The following is a 17,612-nucleotide window of genomic DNA, read 5'->3' on the forward strand; positions in this document are numbered from 1 at the left end:
GGCTCTCTGGGGAACGGCGGTGTGGGAGAATCAAGACCCATGCTGCGCCTCATTCCAGGCACTCTCCGAGGAGATGAGGAGGGTTTTCGATCGGGCGGTGGCGGGTAGGTAAGCGGCCAGACTACTCGCCGATCTCCGCCAAGGTCACGGTTTGGTGTCGGAATATTCCATCCAGTTCCGCACCCTGGCTGCCCATTAAAAGATCAAGCCCGGTAGTAACTATGAGGCTACTATCGGGTGGGATCTCCACCGAGAAGACCTCATCCTCACCATCATCATCTACTCTCCTTCCGGTAAGACTAAGGTGGGCAACCCACACACACGACACCCAGGCCTTACTGGATTCGGGGGAAGAAGGTAACTTTATGGATTTAGAACTGGCTCACCATCTTCACATTCCTACCACCCCCCTCAGATACAAGATATCTGTCAATGCTCTTAATGGACAACAGCTTCCCAGCATTTAACACGCCACAGAACCCATTACTCTCATCACGTCTGGCAACAACACCGAGACTATAACTTTTCCTCCTCATGAACTCACCCCTGGCTCCTATCGTACTTGGTCATCCTTGGTTCACTCAGCACAATCCTAGAATCGATTGGGGGCACAATTCTGTATCCATGTGGAGTAATACGTGTCATGAGTCATGTCTAGTGTCTGCGTGTTCGTCTGTACCTGTGTCTGTTTTTCAGGAGGAGGCAGTGAATTTATCTAACGTGCCCGAAGAGTACCAGGACCTGAGAGAAGTGTTCAGTAAGTCTCGGGCTGCTTCTCTTCCTCCACATCGTCCCTATGACTGTGCCATAGACTTAGTACCAGGTGAGTCTCTGCCTAAGGGCAAGTTATATTCACTTTCTGTTCCAGAGAGGGAGGCTATGGAGAAATATATTTCTGATTCTCTAGCATCCGAATTCATTAGACCTTCCTCATCTCCAGCGGGGGCGGGGTTCTTTTTTGTGGGGAAGAAGGATGGGTCTCTGCGACCGTGCATTGATTATGACATTGGTAACAGAGAGTTGTTGGCAATCAAGTTATCACTGGAGGAATGGCGGCACTGGTTAGAAGGGTCAGGGGTACCTTTTATTGTTTGGACCGATCACAAGAACCTAGAATACATTAGAACCGCTAAAAGACTCAACTCTAGGCAGGCTCGGTGGGCACTTTTTTTCGGACGTTTTGACTTTTCTCTTTCGTACTGCCCGGGTTCCAAGAACATCAAACCCGATTCTTTATCTCGTATTTTTGACCATTCCGAACGCCTGTCCACTCCTGAGTGTATTTTACCCGATACATTAGTGGTCTCCACTCTCAGATGGGAGGTCGAATCGAAGGTCATGAAGGCCTTAGAAGGAGTAATGCCTCCGCCCGATTGCCCACCGAACCGGTTATTCGTGCCTGAGGAGTATCAGTCTGAAGTCATTCAGTGGGGTCATTGCTCCAGTATAGCGTGTCATCCAGGAGTAAATCGCACCAGTTTTTTGGTTAAGCAACGATTCTGGTGGCCCTTAATGGCTCCTGACATCCGCAGTTTTGTTTTGGCTTGTTCGGTTTGTGCCACTGGTAAGACTTCCAACCGACCCCCTGATGGGTTACTCCAACCGCTGTCAGTCCCTTCGAGACCCTGGTCCCACATTGCGTTAGATTTTATTACCGCCCTACCGCCCTCCCAGGGCAAGACTGTCGTTTTGACGGTCGTGGACCGGTTCTCGAAGGCGGCTCATTTTATCGCCTTGCCCAAATTACCTTCAGCCAAGGAAACAGCGGTGGCTGTCGTAGATCACGTCTTTCGTTTACATGGCCTCCCGATGGACGTGGTTTCCGACAGGGGTCCCCAATTTGTGTCCAAATTTTTGCAAGAATTTTGTAGATTATTGGGGGCGACTGTTAGTCTCTCTTCGGGGTTTCATCCCCAAAGCAATGGTCAAACTGAGAGGGCCAACCAAGATCTGGAGAGAGTGTTGCGATGTTTGGTTTCCAAGAATCCTTCCTCTTGGAGCCAACAACTTTCTATGGTGGAGTACGCCCACAATTCATTACCAGTGTCGTCCACGGGCCTTACTCTGTTTGAATGTAGTTTAGGTTACCAGCCACCAGTTTTTGCCAGTACGGAATCCGAAGTCGCGGTCCCCTCCGCTCACACCTTCGTCCAGAGGTGTCACCACACTTGGACTAGAGCCCGTGAGACTCTTCTCCAAGTGGGGGCGCGCACCAAGGCCAAGGCCGATCGCCACCGGTCAAAGCCTCCCGTATACGTTGTTGGTCAAAAGGTGTGGCTTTCTACTAAGAACATTCCTCTCCGCTCCGTGTCTAATAAACTTGCTCCCAAATTCATTGGCCCGTTTCCTGTCACCAAGACCATTAGTCCGGTGGCAGTCCGCCTCAAACTTCCTCCTACGTACAGGAGAATTCATCCCGCCTTCCATGTTTCTAAAATTAAACCCGTGTTTTGGGCACCCATTAATCCGCCTGTCCCGGTTCCTCCCCCGCCGCGTCTCGTAGATGGGGAACCTACTTATTTGGTTAATCGGATTCTGGACTCGAGAAGGAGGGGACGCGGATTCCAGTACCTGGTGGACTGGGAGGGTTACGGTCCGGAGGAGAGAAGTTGGGTTCCTGCTATAGACATTCTGGATCACTCTCTGATCGATGATTACAATCGTCAGGTAAGTCCGTCTGGGAATGCCAGGAGGCGTTCTTAGGGGAGGGGGTACTGTCACGGTTCATTCATTCACTCTCTCTCTCTCGTCTAGCTTGCTGTTGTGTGTGTGTGTGTGTGTGTGTGTCTGTGGGCGTGGTCACTGATCAGCGATGATCAACAGCGCCAGCTGGTTTCAATTGTTTGTTTCCTTTATAAGTTCAGTAACCTGTGTTTCATGTTGTCAGATCGTTGTTCTCCCTGGTGTGTTCCTGTACCTGTTCCCGTGTCTTAGTCTTCTGCTGGAGTCCCCGTGTTGTCGTCGTTCTTCCCTGGATCTTCACTCAGCACTGGATCACCGAGCACCGTCACAAGGATTATTCACACACCGGGATTCATTCGAGGGATCATCACTGGACTGAGCACCACCATCCGTTGTCCTCCGTAGTCCCTGCGTCACCATTCCGCTCTGCCTTGTGTCCGCCCGCCTGTGCTGCTGTGCTACTTCGTCATCTCTGATCTTTGTGCCGTTTATAATAAACTACGCTTTGCATTTACATCCTGTTTCTGTCTAACGTAACAGATAATCATAATTGTAAATGGTTTGCCTTTATTTGTATACATTCACAATTAAAACAAATCTTTGTGCATAAAATAAGCCTAAAGAAAAATAGGATTCCGCTTTCTGCCGTCGGTGTCCTTTTTACACAGCACAAAAATGAAGCGGAACTCCGAAACCATTTTTCGTCGTAAAGTTTCATTTCTTGTATAGGCCTATTTATTCGCTATATATACCCTAGCTTTATTATGTTTTACTCTGCTCGCAGAAGCGCTGCAGGTGCGTGATGTGATATGAAGACCATGTAAATCCTCATGTTCTGTTGTTTGTTGCTTTTTGTGCATATAAAATGAATCCCCGGGAAACAAATGTTAGTATTTTTAAAGGGTCACAGACACTTATCCTTTCTAATTTAATTCAATTCTAATTTAAAATTAAAGCTGCAAGCAGCGATGAACGGGCCCTCGCACCCGGGCTCACCGCCAGCGAGTTGATTTAGTAAAAAGATGAATGGTGAGAAATATGCATTTCATGTCATAAACATAATTGCAATATGTCAAAGTCATTAATATGTGCCAATCTTCATGTTGCCAGCAGGTGGCGCTATCATTATAATGGAATATTGGCCTTCAGATGTGTTCAGGCCAGGACTCTTATCAATCATGTGAAGTTTGGGGAAGATTGAACATTTTATGCCTGAGTTACAACAACTTCTCTTGCTGTGGCGAGACATCAAATTTTTTATCACAGCGCCATGGACACGCCCTTAAACAAAAATTCAAGATCTCCACAATTTAACATTGCAAAGACCTTTAGATTAGACTGACCAAAATAAAATGTTGATGTCATTAAATTTCTAGGAGTAGTTTGTTACAACGTAAAACATGTCACTTCCTGTTGCCAGCAGGTGGCGCTATGGCTATAACTGAATATTGGCATTTAGATCTGATCCAGTCAAAAGTCTTATCCAACATGTGAAGTTTGGGGCAGATTGGACATTGTATGTATAAGTTACAACAACTTCCTTTTTCATTGCGAAACATCGAAATTTGTCAGGCCGCCATGGACACGCACTTAAACGAAACCTCAAGATCTTCGCCATTTAACATCGCAAAGACCTTTAGATTTAACTGGCCAAGTTTGATGTTGATCTGAATAAATCTCTAGGAGGAGTTTGTTAAAGTACAACCACTGAAAATGGCAAAAACAACGCCAATTTTGCAGAGAAAATTCTAAATAACCGACTTCCTGTTGGGATTCAGATTTCGTACCAAGAGACTTTTTTGTAGATATTGGTGTGGTACATGTGTGTACCGATTTTTGTACATGTACGTGAAACATAGCTCGAGGTGCACTCCGTTGAAAGTGTATATGCACTCAGTTGAAAGTGTATAGGTGGCGCTATCGAGCCATTTTGCCACACCCAATAGAATATTGGCCTTCAGATCTGTTCAGGCCAGGACCCTTATCACACATGTGAAGTTTGGGCAAGATCGGACATTTTATGCCTGAGTTATAACATCTTTTATTCCCATGGCGACACATCGAACTTCGTCACGGCACCATGGACACGCCTTTTAACGAAAACTCAAGATCTTCACAACTTAACATCGCACAGGCCTTTAGATTAGACTGACCACAAAAAAGACATTGATGTCATAAAATTTCTAGGAGTAGTTAGTCGCAGTGTAAAATATGTCACTTCCTGTTGCCAATAGGTGGCGCTATGACTATAACTGAATATGGGCATGTCAATCTGTTCAGGTTCGGAGTCTCATCAAACATCTGAAGTTTGGGGCAGATTGGACATTGTATGTCTGAGTTATAGCAACTTCATTTTTCATGGCGAATCATCGAAATTCGCCAGGCCGCCACGGACACGCCCTTCAACGAAAACTCAAGATCTTCGCAATTTAACATCGCAAAGGCCTTTAGATTAGGCATACCAAATTTGGTATTGATTTGAAGAAATCTCTAGGAGGAGTTCGTTAAAATACAACACATGGAAATGACCAAAATTACACAAAATTTGCTCATAATATTAAAAATAACCGACTTCCTGTTGGGTTTAGAAATTTGCTCCAAGAGTCTTTTTTGTAGGTATTGGTGTGTTACATATGTGTGCCAATTTTGGTGTATGTACGTGAAACAGCTGGAAGGCTGTTGATTTTCTTAGTATATGTGGCGCTGTCGAGCCATTTTGCCACACCCTCTTCTGAATCCTATATCAGACAAAAATTTTCACCAGGTTTGACGCGTGTGCAAAGTTTCATGACTTTTTGAGCATGTTTAAGCCCTCAAAAATGCGATTCATTCGGGAGAATAATAATAATAATAATAATAATAATAATAATAATAATAATAATAATAATAATAATAATAATAATAAACAAAGCAGATACAAGAGGGTCCTCGCACCTCGGTGCTCGGGCCCTAATAATCTTTTCGGTTAATGGTTAATAATCTGTTAGCGAGTGTCAGTTGTCGGTTTTGGAAAAATAACCAAAATGTACGTCCACATTCTGCATATCATCACTGTAATCATATCATCATTGTAATCAACTGACCTGAGCACGTCTACAACACTGGAACAAAGAGCCACAATTCCAGCCAGACAACAGCTATTTTTAACACTGTAAGTGGAAAACTTCTGACTCTGAGAGAGAGTTAGTGGGTCAGCTCTTTCCAAACGTATGACCAAGGGGAAAAGGGTTTATGTCAGAGAAAATATTTAGAAGTCGTTTACTGCTGACCCAGATCAGTTGAATGTGTCACATAATAATAATAATCAAGATGATCAAAACAGAATCCAGCACTGATGCTAAAGAAACATGAGACTAACGACAGCACAGGTCAGGGATCAGTGTGGGCTCAGAATCGTGCAGCACAGATAATAAATCAGAATCAGAATCAGAATGAGCTTTATTGCCAGGTATGTTCACACATACGAGGAATTTGTTTTCGTGACAGAGCTCAGCAGTGCAACATAACAGCGACAGAACAAAAAAACACAATAAGGAATAAAAAATACAAAAAAAAATACAAATAGGTGGGTAAGGAATGACAATATACAAATTGACAATGTATGGCAGGTATATTAAAATGAGCATTTATGTATGTACATGTATATTATGTGGAAAAATTTTAACTATACGCTAAGTATGTGTGTTGGATAAATAAGTGTATGTGTATATAAATATAAATAGTGTAGTGTGTTCCATGTATGTACATGTATATTATGTGCAAAAGATTTAAGTGTACGCTAAGTATGTGTGTTGGATAAAAAGTGTAGTGTATATAAATATAAATAGTGTAGTGTGTCCCACAGTTATTATCAGCTGTTCATAAAATGGATTGCCTGAGGGAAGAAACTGTTCCTGTGTCTGGTCATTCTGGTGCTCAGTACTCTGTAGCGTCGACCAGATGGCAACAGTTCAAAGAGGGAGTGTGCTGGATGTTAGGGTTCCAGAGTGATTTTAACAGCCCTTTTGCTCACTCTGGATAAGTACAGTTCTTGAATAGATGGGAGGGTTGTACCGATGATTTGCTCGGCAGTCCGGACTACCCTCTGTAGTCTTCTGAGGTCAGATTAAGAAGCTGAGCTGAACCAGACAGTTAGTGAAGTGCAGAGGATGGATTCGATGATGGTGGAGTAGAAATGTTTCAGCAGCTCCTGTGGCAGGTTAAACTTCCTCAGCTGGCGAAGGAAGTACAACCTCTGCTGGGCCTTTTTCACAATGGAGTCAATGTGAATGTCCCACTTCAGGTCCTGAGAGATAGTGGTGCCCAGGAACCTGAATGACTCCACTGCAGTCACAGTGCTGTTCATGATGATGAGTGGGGGGAGTGCAGGGGGGTTTCTCCTGAAGTCCACGATCATCTCCACTGTTTTAAAGCGTGTTAAGCTCCAGGTTGTTGAGAGTGCACCAGACAGCCAGCTCTTTAACCTCCTGTCTGTAAGCAGACTCGTCACCGCCATGAATGAGGCCGATGAGTGTGGTGTCATCTGCAAACTTCAGGAGCTTGACAGAGGGGTCCTTAGATGTGCAGTCATTAGTGTACAGGGAGAAGAGCAGTGGGGAGAGAACACAGCCCTGGGGAGCTCCGGTGCTGATTGTACGGGTGCTGGATGTGTATTTTCCCAGCCTCACTAGCTGCTGCCTGTCTGTCAGGAAGCTGTTGATCCACTGACAGACGGAGGTGGGCACGGAGAGCTGAGTTAGTTTGGGCAAGAGGAGGTTTGGGATGATTGTGTTGAAGGCAGAGCTGAAGTCCACAAACAGGATCCTCCCATAAGTCTGTCTGTCTAGGTGTTGCAGAACATAATGCAGTCCGATGTTTATTGCATCGTCCACAGAGCTGTTTGCTCTGTAGGCAAACTGAAGAGGATCTAGCAAGGGTCCAGTGATGTCTTTCAGGTGGGCCAGCACCAGTTTTTCAAATGACTTCATGACTACAGACGTTAGAGCCACAGGCCTGTAGTCATTTAGTCCTGTAATTTTGGATTTCTTTGGGATGGGGATGATGGTGGAGCGTTTGAAGCATGAAGGGACTTCGCACAGTTCCAGGGATCTGTTGAAGATCTGTGTGAAGATGGGGGCCAGCTGGTCAGCACAGGATTTCAGACAGGCTGGTGAAACGCAATCTGGGCCTGGTGCTTTTTTCCTTTTCTGCTTCCGGAAGACCTGGCGCACCGCATCTTCGCTGATCTGTATTGCAGGTGTGGGGGAGAGGGAGGATGCAGGAGGTGTGAATGGTGAGAGCGCTTGATTGGAGAGGTGTTCAGGGTGGGTTGCAGGAGTTGTGAGTGGTGTGAACGGTTGTTTGGAGAGGCATTCAGGGTTGGTTGCAGGAGTTGTGAATGGTAAGAGCGGTTGATTGGAGAGGTGATCAGGATGGGTTGCAGGAGTTGTGAATGGTGTGAATGGTTGTGTGGGGAGGTGTTCAGGGCAGGTGATGGGTGTTCTTTCAAACCTGCAGTAAAACTCGTTCAGATTGTCTGCCAGTCGTTGATTCTCCACAGTGCTGGGGGGTGGTGTCTTGTAATTGGTGATCTTCTTTAGGCTTTTCCACACTGATGCGGAGTCGTTCGAAGTGAACTGAGTCCTTATTTTTTCAGAATAATTCCTCTTTGCCACTTTGATCTCCTTTTCCAGTGTGTATTTAGCCTGTTTATACACGACATTGTCCCCCTTCACGTAAGCATCTTCTTTGGCCTGACGGAGCTGTCTGAGTTTTGCAGTGAACCACGGTTTGTCATTGTTGTAATTTAGTTGAGTCTTTGTAGGAATACACATATCCTCACAGAAACTGATATATGATGTTACGGTCTCTGTGAGTTCATCCAGATCGGTGGCAGCAGCTTCAAAAACACTCCAATCAGTGAGATCAAAACAAGATTGTAAATCCTGCTCTGCTTCATTAGTCCATCTTTTTACAGTCCTTAATACAGGTTTAGCTGATTTTAGTTTCTGCCTGTAGGTCGGTATAAGATGAACCAGAAGGTGATCAGAACGTCCCAAAGCTGCTCGTGGAACAGAGTGAAATGCATCCTTTATTGTTGTGTAACAGTGATCTAATATATTACTGTCTCTTGTGGGACAAGTAACATGCTGTCTGTATTTTGGCAGTTCACGGGAGAGATTGGCTTTGTTAAAGTCCCCAAGAATGATTAAAACAGAGTCTGGGTGTTGTTGTTCTGTCTCTGTGATTTGCTCAGCGAGTTTCTGTAAAGCTGAGCTCATGTGCGCTTGAGGAGGGATGTAAACACTAACCAGAATGAACGAATGAAACTCCCGCGGCGAATAGAACGGCTTAAAGTTAATGAAGAGCGTTTCGAGATTTGAGCAGCATGTCTTCTTTAACACAGTTACATCTGTACACCACCGTTCATTGATGTAAAAGCATGTCCCGCCGCCGCGCGATTTCCCCGTTGATTCTGCGTCGCGATCCGCTCTAAACAGCTGAAAGTCCGGCAGATGGAGCGCGCTGTCCGGTATGGTGTCATTCAGCCAAGTTTCCGTGAAACACAGAGCAGCAGAGTGAGAGAAATCTTTATTTGTCCGAGAGAGCAGAAGCAGTTCGTCCGTTTTGTTGGGTAGAGAGCGGAGATTTGCCAGATGGATGCTAAGCAACGGCGTTCGAAATCCGCGTTTTCTGAGTCTCACGAGCCAGCTCTTTTTCCCCGTCTGCGCGTCCTCTTGAAGCGTGTGATCAGCGCAGCCGCTCCGCCGACAAGAATGTCCAGCAAAACATCAGAATAGTCAAAAAACGGTGAAATATCGGGAGATGTGTGTTGCCGAATATCCAGCAATTCGTCCCTGGTGAAACTGATTGCAGGAATATAACTAAAGACAGGACAAACTAACAAAAACACAAAAACAACTGCAGAGCACGTTACGGAGGCAGCCATCCTGTATCGGCGCCACTCGAGAGTCATAAAGTTTATGACTCTTGAAGTGGCCTAGTTTCATAAATAATAGAGCTGTGTGTGTTTGTGTAGGCTGTCCATACAGTATTACTTATGCTGAAAAACAGGGGAGGTACTGTAGGAGTAACTTGTCAGAACAGCTTATTAGATGCAACAGGTTACTCTTTAGTAAGATGTCATTTTTCATTTCTCACTTTTTCCAAAAGTTATGTATATGCTTGTACAAAACTTTTTTCATTTCTCACTTTTTCAGAACTTTTTTCATTTGTGCGTGTGTGTGTGTGTGTGTGTGTGTGTGTGAATAATTAGCATGGGGCAATTTAATCAAAAATGGTCTTACTTCATAAACAGGCCAAAAAGTAAAAATCATATTGAAATATTATTTCCTTCGCCAAACAACTGCTGGTAGCCGTTGACTTCCATAGTATTTATTTCCACACTACAGAAGTCAATGACTACCAGCAGTTCATATAAATTTGGATCTTGAGTGTGAATAAATGATGAAAATTTTCAATTTTGGGTGAACTATCCCTTTAAGTAATTTACATTAGGACTTAATTCATCTAAAATAATCTTTTTTGTTAAATGTAAAATAATTTTCACACTTCATTTTGATTAGGAAAAAACAAACAAACAAATAAAAACAAAACAGAAAGTTTGCAGTAATGGACACAGATCTATGATATAGCCAATATAACACCCCTGATGCCATGACGGTAACCATGTCAACCCACAGCAATGACCCCATGCAGTTTCACAGTCCAGCTGGACTTTGCACACTCTTACCTGTGATGGTTTCTGCATCCCTGCAATTCCTCGAAGCATAATTGGCAGTGGCCTCGCTTACATACTCCTCCTCCTGGTGGTCTGGAGCAGTGGTGTGATTGTTCCAGAGTGGCTGGCAGTGAGGATGAGGGTTCCTGGGGGAGATTGGGATGGGCAGGGCTGAGGCTGAGGCTCTGGCAGTCGGGGACGATGCGGCGGTGTCCAGCTTGACTGCTTTTCACAGGTCAACCCCAGAAGCCATAGGACAGCGCCCAGAGAGAACACTCCAACAGGTGTGTGTTAACTCTCTGTCAACAATTAACTAGCATCTCTGATAGGAGGGATCTGGAAAGGAAGGGGAAAGTAAGAAATGTGAAGCCAACAGTCACTGGGTGGAGATCCGTTTCTAGTTGACAGATTTATAGTTGACAAATTTTCAAAGAATCAATCAGCATCAATAATATTCTGCTTGTCAATAATTTTAGCTTGTCAAAATGTAAGAATAAAACAACACTCCACATATCATCATGAAAAGAACAATCCTCAAAAGGATGGGATTCTTAAAAATTAAATAATTAAGAATTAATTAATAATGAAGTAACATTTAAATTGCTGATAAAAGGGATAAACGTTTATTACTATTTATCAGAAAACAAACACAAATCAGATAAAGAAAAAAAAAAGTTTATTGCTATTTGGAAAACAAAACCAAATCAAAGTTTTTATGATCAGATCAAAAAAAAAAAATAATAATAAAAAACAACAGCCAAAAATATAAGATTTATGACATTTATATTATAAATATATAACATAAAATTAAATATATAACATTTTTTAACTTTAATAAATAAATAAATAAATGTTCCTGAAAATAATGATTAGAACATTATTGTGTTGTAACAATTTACCTTACATTTTGTTGTCATTAAATTTAAACGTTTTTTTGAAAATTGCATAAACATAATCATTAAAAAACACACAAGCAAAAAAAAAAAAACAAACAAAAAAAATGGATCCTCCACATGTGATGCACAATAAAACACCACATGATTCTCAGGAAAGCCTTCAAATAAATACAACAATTCATTTAGGCCTAGCGAATAAAGAATTAATGCAATCAGTCTGCTCTGATCTCTCACTTCCATTCAGTCATTTCTATGATTTACTGCTGCACTTGGATCAGCAGTCATCAACAAACTGACAGAGTGTCACACAAAGCCATTAGGACTGCCATGTCTGTCAGAGTTGTACGTTAAAGCAATCAATCCCAGCCTTGGTGAACCAAGGCCACAACACAGCATAATTCACTGTCAAAGCAGTGGAGTGCTAACAAAGACGACTGCTGATAAAGTTACAACTGAGCTTACTAAATGGATATGCCAGAGAAACATAATGTGTGTAACAAGCATGATGCAGTTTCTAGATGTATCTTTGAATGGTCTAGAATGTTTAGGCACACACTCTGGTGTTAGAGCCAACACACGCACACAGATACACACAAGCAAGCACACACACAGAAAGAAACTATCTGGATTTCATTAAAGAAAACGTGATTCCATCTGTGCTGTAGATTAAGTTGAACTTGTTTTAGTTAGTATATCTTCTTTGGCGTTCCACAGAATCAGTCAGTCATACAGGAACAACATGAGTAAATGATGACAGAATTCTCTTCATTTTTTTTTTCTCGGGTGAACTATCCATTTAAAGGTCATCACACTTTATTGCTTCATTACACACTTTAAACTACAAGTATCTTTTGAAATTCTACGTGAATCATTAATTGGGTATCAAAAATCAGTTAAACTGGCAAAATCTCAGTATTTTTCAGATATCATTGCAAAAAAATTGTCATAAACCTAAAACTCTTTTTACCATTTTAAACTCTGTTTTAAATCCAAATAGTGCTGTTTCTTTGAATACCTCAGCTGCAGTATGTGAAGATTTTCTCAGGTTTTTCACAGATAAAATAGTTGACATAAGACAGCGTATAGTATCTTCAAATTATGACCTATCTGTCCCGCATCTCTGCACTCCAATTTGTAATGAATTCCAGACAGTCTCTTTAAGCTCCTTTCAAGACATAATTAAGCATTTGAAACCCACTACATGCCCACTTGATATTGTTCCCACTCGGTTTTTTCTTGAGGTCTTTGATGTTGTTGGACCAAGTATTTTAGCTATAATAAATAAGTCACTTCTTACAGCAACCGTTCCAAGATATTTTAAACATGCAATTGTTAAACCACTGCTTAAAAAATCTAATCTCGACCCGGCCGTTTTATCAAGTTATAGACCGATCTCAAATTTGGCTTTCATTTCTAAAGCCTTAGAAAAGGTTGTTTTAGTACAATTACAGAGCTTCTTAGAATCAAACAATATATTTGAAAAATTTCAATCTGGTTTCAGGAAGCATCATAGTACGGAGTCTGCACTTTTAAAAGTTTTAAATGATATTTTATTAACTGTAGACTCAGGGGACTCAATGATACTTCTACTTTTAGATTTAAGCGCTGCTTTCGATACCGTCGACCACAAAATTCTTATATCGCACCTAGAAAAATATGTGGGTATTCAAGGTCGCGCTCTGGACTGGTTCAAATCATATCTCGAAGATAGGACTTTTTCTGTTTGTCTTGATGGTTTTTCTTCATCCAGCTGCGCCCTGATGTTTGGAGTTCCTCAGGGCTCCATTTTGGCTCCTGTTTTGTTCTCATTATATATGCTTCCTTTGGGGTCTATTTTTACCAAGCACAAGCTGTCATTTCATTTTTATGCTGATGACACCCAAATTTATTTGCTGCTGAAGCACAACGACAAAACAGCTTTGAGATCCTTAGCTGCATGTCTGGCTGATATTAAGTCTTGGCTTTCTTCAAATTTTTTGCACCTTAATGAGAGCAAAACAGAGGTTATGGTTTTTGAGCCTTCAGGCACCTTTAATTATGATTTGGGAGACTAAGTTTGCTATGAAAGACCCTCTACAAAAAACTTGGGTGTCATTTTTGAATCCTCACTCAAATTTGACAAACAGATAAACTCTGTAGTTAGATCTTGTTTTTTCCAACTACGATTGTTATCTAAAACCAAGAGTTTTTTAACCTTTTCTGAGTTTGAGAGAGTGATCCATGCATTTGTGTCATCTCGGCTGGATAATTGTAATTCTCTCTATGTTGGAATTAGTCAATCTAATATAAATCGACTTCAGATGGTTCAGAACGCAGCTGCCAGACTTTTGACTGGTACTCGCAAGTTCGAACATATTACCCCTGTACTGCGCTCCTTGCACTGGTTGCCAGTCCACTACAGAATTGATTTTAAAATTTTACTTTTTGTTTTTAAAGCTTTGTATGGTTCAGCCCCTACTTATCTTTGTGACCTTATGAACCCAAAAACCTCTGTTAGATCTCTGAGATCCTCTGAACAAAAATTACTGATGGTCCCTAGATCTAGATTAAAGCTGCGAGGTGACCGGGCTTTTTCTGTTGTTGGGCCAAAGTTGTGGAACAGTCTCCCGGTCTCCCTCAGATCAGTTTCATCAGAAGCTGAATTTAAATCTAAGCTAAAAACATACCTTTTTTTCTCAGGCATATAACTGTTCCTAGACTTTTTAGACCATTTATCAGTGTTCTGATTTACTCATTCTCTTTTTTTTTTTCTTTGTCTTTATTATATTTATGTATGTATGTATGTGTTATGCATGTTTTTGTGTATAGGTGTGTAATGTGTGTATATACGCATGTATGTATATTTGTGCATGTGTACATGTGTATGTGTATATATGCATATGTGTATATCACTTATTTTATACCTTTTTAGTATGAAATTGTACAGCACAGTGGTCAACTATTGTTGTTTTTACTGTGCTTTATAAATAAACTTTGATTTGATTTGATTTTAATCTATGGTATCTGAAAAATATAAAGTGCACTTCTATACCTTCTTAAAAATTGCTCTGGCAAACTTAACTAAGAATTTCATTAGTTTTACAAAAAACGGAACTGCGATAACACTTCTCTTCATGCTAGACTGGAAAAAAATTAAATGTGACTCATTGATTTGATTTCTGGCAGTAAACACACCCATAAGAACAGATTTTTCCATACAGAAAGCACTGGTTCTCCCTTTACAGTTGAGGAGGTCACTTCTCGTTCAGTGGTCCCTGTACCTGAGCTTCTGCACAAGATGGCCGCCAGCCCGCTGCACAAGATGGCAGCCGCCGCTGATCTTCCAGAGTCAAGTCAAGTCACCATTAACCTCCCAGAGTTAAGTCAGGTCACAGTTGATCTCCATGAGCCAAGTTAAGTCACTATTGATCTTCATGAGCCAGGTCAAGTCACAGTTGATCTTCATGAGCCAGGTCAAGTCACAGTTGATCTTCATGAGCCAGGCCAAGTCACAGTTGATCTTCATGAGCCAGGTCAAGTCACAGTTGATCTTCATGAGCCAGGTCAAGTCACAGTTGATCTTCATGAGCCAAGTCAAGTCACCAATGATCTTCATGAGCAAAATCAAGTCACAGTTGATCTTCATGAGCCAGGTCAAGTCACAGTTGAACTTCATGAGCCAAGTCAAGTCACCAATGATCTTCATGAGCAAAATCAAGTCACAGTTGATCTTCCTGAACCCAGTCAAATCACCACGGGTCTTCCAGAGCACGAACTTCCAGAGCCTCGTCACGCCTCAACTGAACTCCCAGAGCCTCACCACGTCTCAGCCGAACTTCCAGAGCCTTGTCACATCTCAGCTGAATTTCCAGAACTCTCGTCCTACCCTGTCATGGCCATGGATGCCATCCACCAGCTCACCATCTATCCTGGCATGGCTATGGAGGCCGTTTGGGAACTCCCTAACCACCTCATCACGGCCACGGAGGCCACCATTAACCTGTTTATGTTCTCTGTTTCGGTCCTACCTGACCAGACTTGCTCTCCTGCTCCATCGACTCCACTGTGGTGGTCCTCTGCTCCGCCCTGGTGGGTTTCTGCCTCGTCTGCTCAGCTGTGGTGGTCCTCTGCTCCGCCCTGGTGGGATTCTGTCCCGTCTACTCGGCTGTGGTGGTCCTCTGCTCCGCCCTGGTGGGCTTCTGTCCCATCTTCTTGGCTGTGGTGGTCCTTTGCTCCGCCCTGGTGGGCTCCCATGCCACCTGCTCTGCCTTGTTGGTTGATCCGTTATTCATTAACTGTACGGGCCAGCTGCTCCAAAGCCCTTGACGAATGTGATTTGCGGATTAATTGCACAGCTTAACCATCATAGAGTGAAAGTTTATCATTTGCATGTGTTTAAGTCCTGTCAGTTTAACAGGACAGAGAGAGAGCACGAGAAAGAGAGCGAGAGAGAGAGAGCGAGCTAGGTCACGATCGTCAGCTGGAGTGCCCATAAACTTCAGCAGGGCACTCCACTCAGGACTCATTCATAACTCCATTTCCCATAATCCTGTTCTTAGGACTAATCACAACCAGGTGTTCCCCATTACCACTCCCATATATAAACTGTGTTTGGACTCTCAATCATTGCGAAGTCTTGTTTAGCCTGTCTGACATTTCCAAGCGTTTTTCCTTGTGTTTGTTCCTTCCGTACCTGACCTTTGGATTGTTTATACCGACTCTGATTCTCTGCTGCCTGCCCCGACATCTGCTTATTTCTCTTATCGATTCTGGTTATCCCTAACATACCTGACGCCGTTACTGATCATTGCCTGTCTGACCATTCTCATAATTAAAGTTCTGCATATGGATCCGAATGTCTCTGGCTCATCATTACACATACAGCCTTTCAAAATGATACATAACAGTGCATCTTCCTGAGGAAATTCTCTCTTGAAACATGGCTTTTCTAATCTAATGCATCATTTAGACTTTTTTGAGGGTTGCCTTATTCAGACAAGAATTCTGAATTAAGTCTTTTAAGGTTCTGTACATCAACAGTATGACTTTTGATGAGCTGCTCAAACTTGGTGCAAAGGTCCAATACATGACTAAGGTTAATAAATGAATGAGGAGAGTTTATCTTCTGAATATCTAAAAGTGGCAGTAAAACCTTTGACTGCAAATTCTCAGTCACTCCAATTACAGGAGCATCACACTAATCAGCATGACACAAGGTGAGATCAGAGGAAATACAGCTGTTTTTGAAACAATATTCATAGATTCTGACTTCTATTCCAGGGTTTTTTTTTTACAAAAAAAAAAAAGAAAGAAAAAAAAGGGGGGAAAAGAAAGCTGCTATAAAAACGAACCTGCTATCAACATCACATTCACCTTAAAATCCAACATTAAGCACAGAAAATAATAATATTAATAATAATAAAATACAGGATTACAAAACCATTCTGGTTTTTGTGCCTGCAGCAACAAGATTCTGCTTGTTCACATCAAATTCAGTTCAACCCTGTACAGGCCATACAATGTCTGTCTTCAAGCAATTGCACTTTTACAAAGAGGCATTGCCTAATCCTGCTGACAGCATTGTTTTCAAAGAATTGCACATGAATCCCAGAAACTGTAAATGGACTGACATGACATCATTATAAATCAGCTGCCATGAGCAAGTATTAGCACTCAAAGCCTTTGTGCAACTACTGCCACTTTTACTAAGACTACCAGGAAGATAATCTACTTTAACACAGATGCTGTAAATGCAGGGTTTGTTTTCAGAATTGTTTTCTATTTAGTCATCATTAATAATGAGGAATGATCCTTCACTGCACCTCCCTAAATTTCTTGATCAGATTTGCTGTTGTATTTTGTACTAAGCAATGGCCTGGACCACCCCTGTGGTTCTGCTGATTACACCATTTAGAGCAGCTCCTGCTGTAGAACAGCATCATGGGATGAGAAGAAAACACAACACTGCAGCAGAGGGGACTTCCTGTATGCTGGACTGTGTAGTTGAATGTTCACAATGTATAATGTGAACAGTATATCAGGGGTGTTTCCTGCGAGGGAGGCAGAGTCTCCTCAAAATATTGGAGGAGAAAACGCCAATATTACACAATATACTTTTTTTTTTGTGTGTGTATAAATCACTTGTTTTTCTAAAGAAACATTATCCAACAGGGACACCAGCAGGTAAAGTTACAGTGGAGTTTAATAAATTTCACAGTTTAAAAGTTCATTTTAGAAGTATCGTATTGGTATCAATATCGACGATACTGGCCTTTAAAAGGTATTGTATCAAAAACAAAATAAGTGGTATCGCACATCCAACATACATTACGATT

The 17,612-nt window shown here is 42.1% G+C and overlaps 1 protein-coding gene across 1 annotated transcript in view; it reads right to left on the reverse strand.

Moving 5' to 3' along the window:
* LOC132102781 (trafficking kinesin-binding protein 1-like) overlaps nucleotides 1-10,631 on the reverse strand; it is a 62,071-nt gene extending 51,440 nt beyond the window's left edge. The window contains exon 1 of the mRNA XM_059507427.1: nucleotides 10,415-10,631. The gene's annotated coding sequence lies outside the window, so the exon portion shown is untranslated. The remainder of the gene's footprint in view (nucleotides 1-10,414) is intronic.
* Between the last annotated feature and the right edge of the window lie 6,981 nt (nucleotides 10,632-17,612).

The sequence above is a fragment of the Carassius carassius genome, chromosome 24 (assembly GCF_963082965.1).
Source record: "Carassius carassius chromosome 24, fCarCar2.1, whole genome shotgun sequence".
NCBI classification, from domain to species: Eukaryota; Metazoa; Chordata; class Actinopteri; order Cypriniformes; family Cyprinidae; genus Carassius; species Carassius carassius.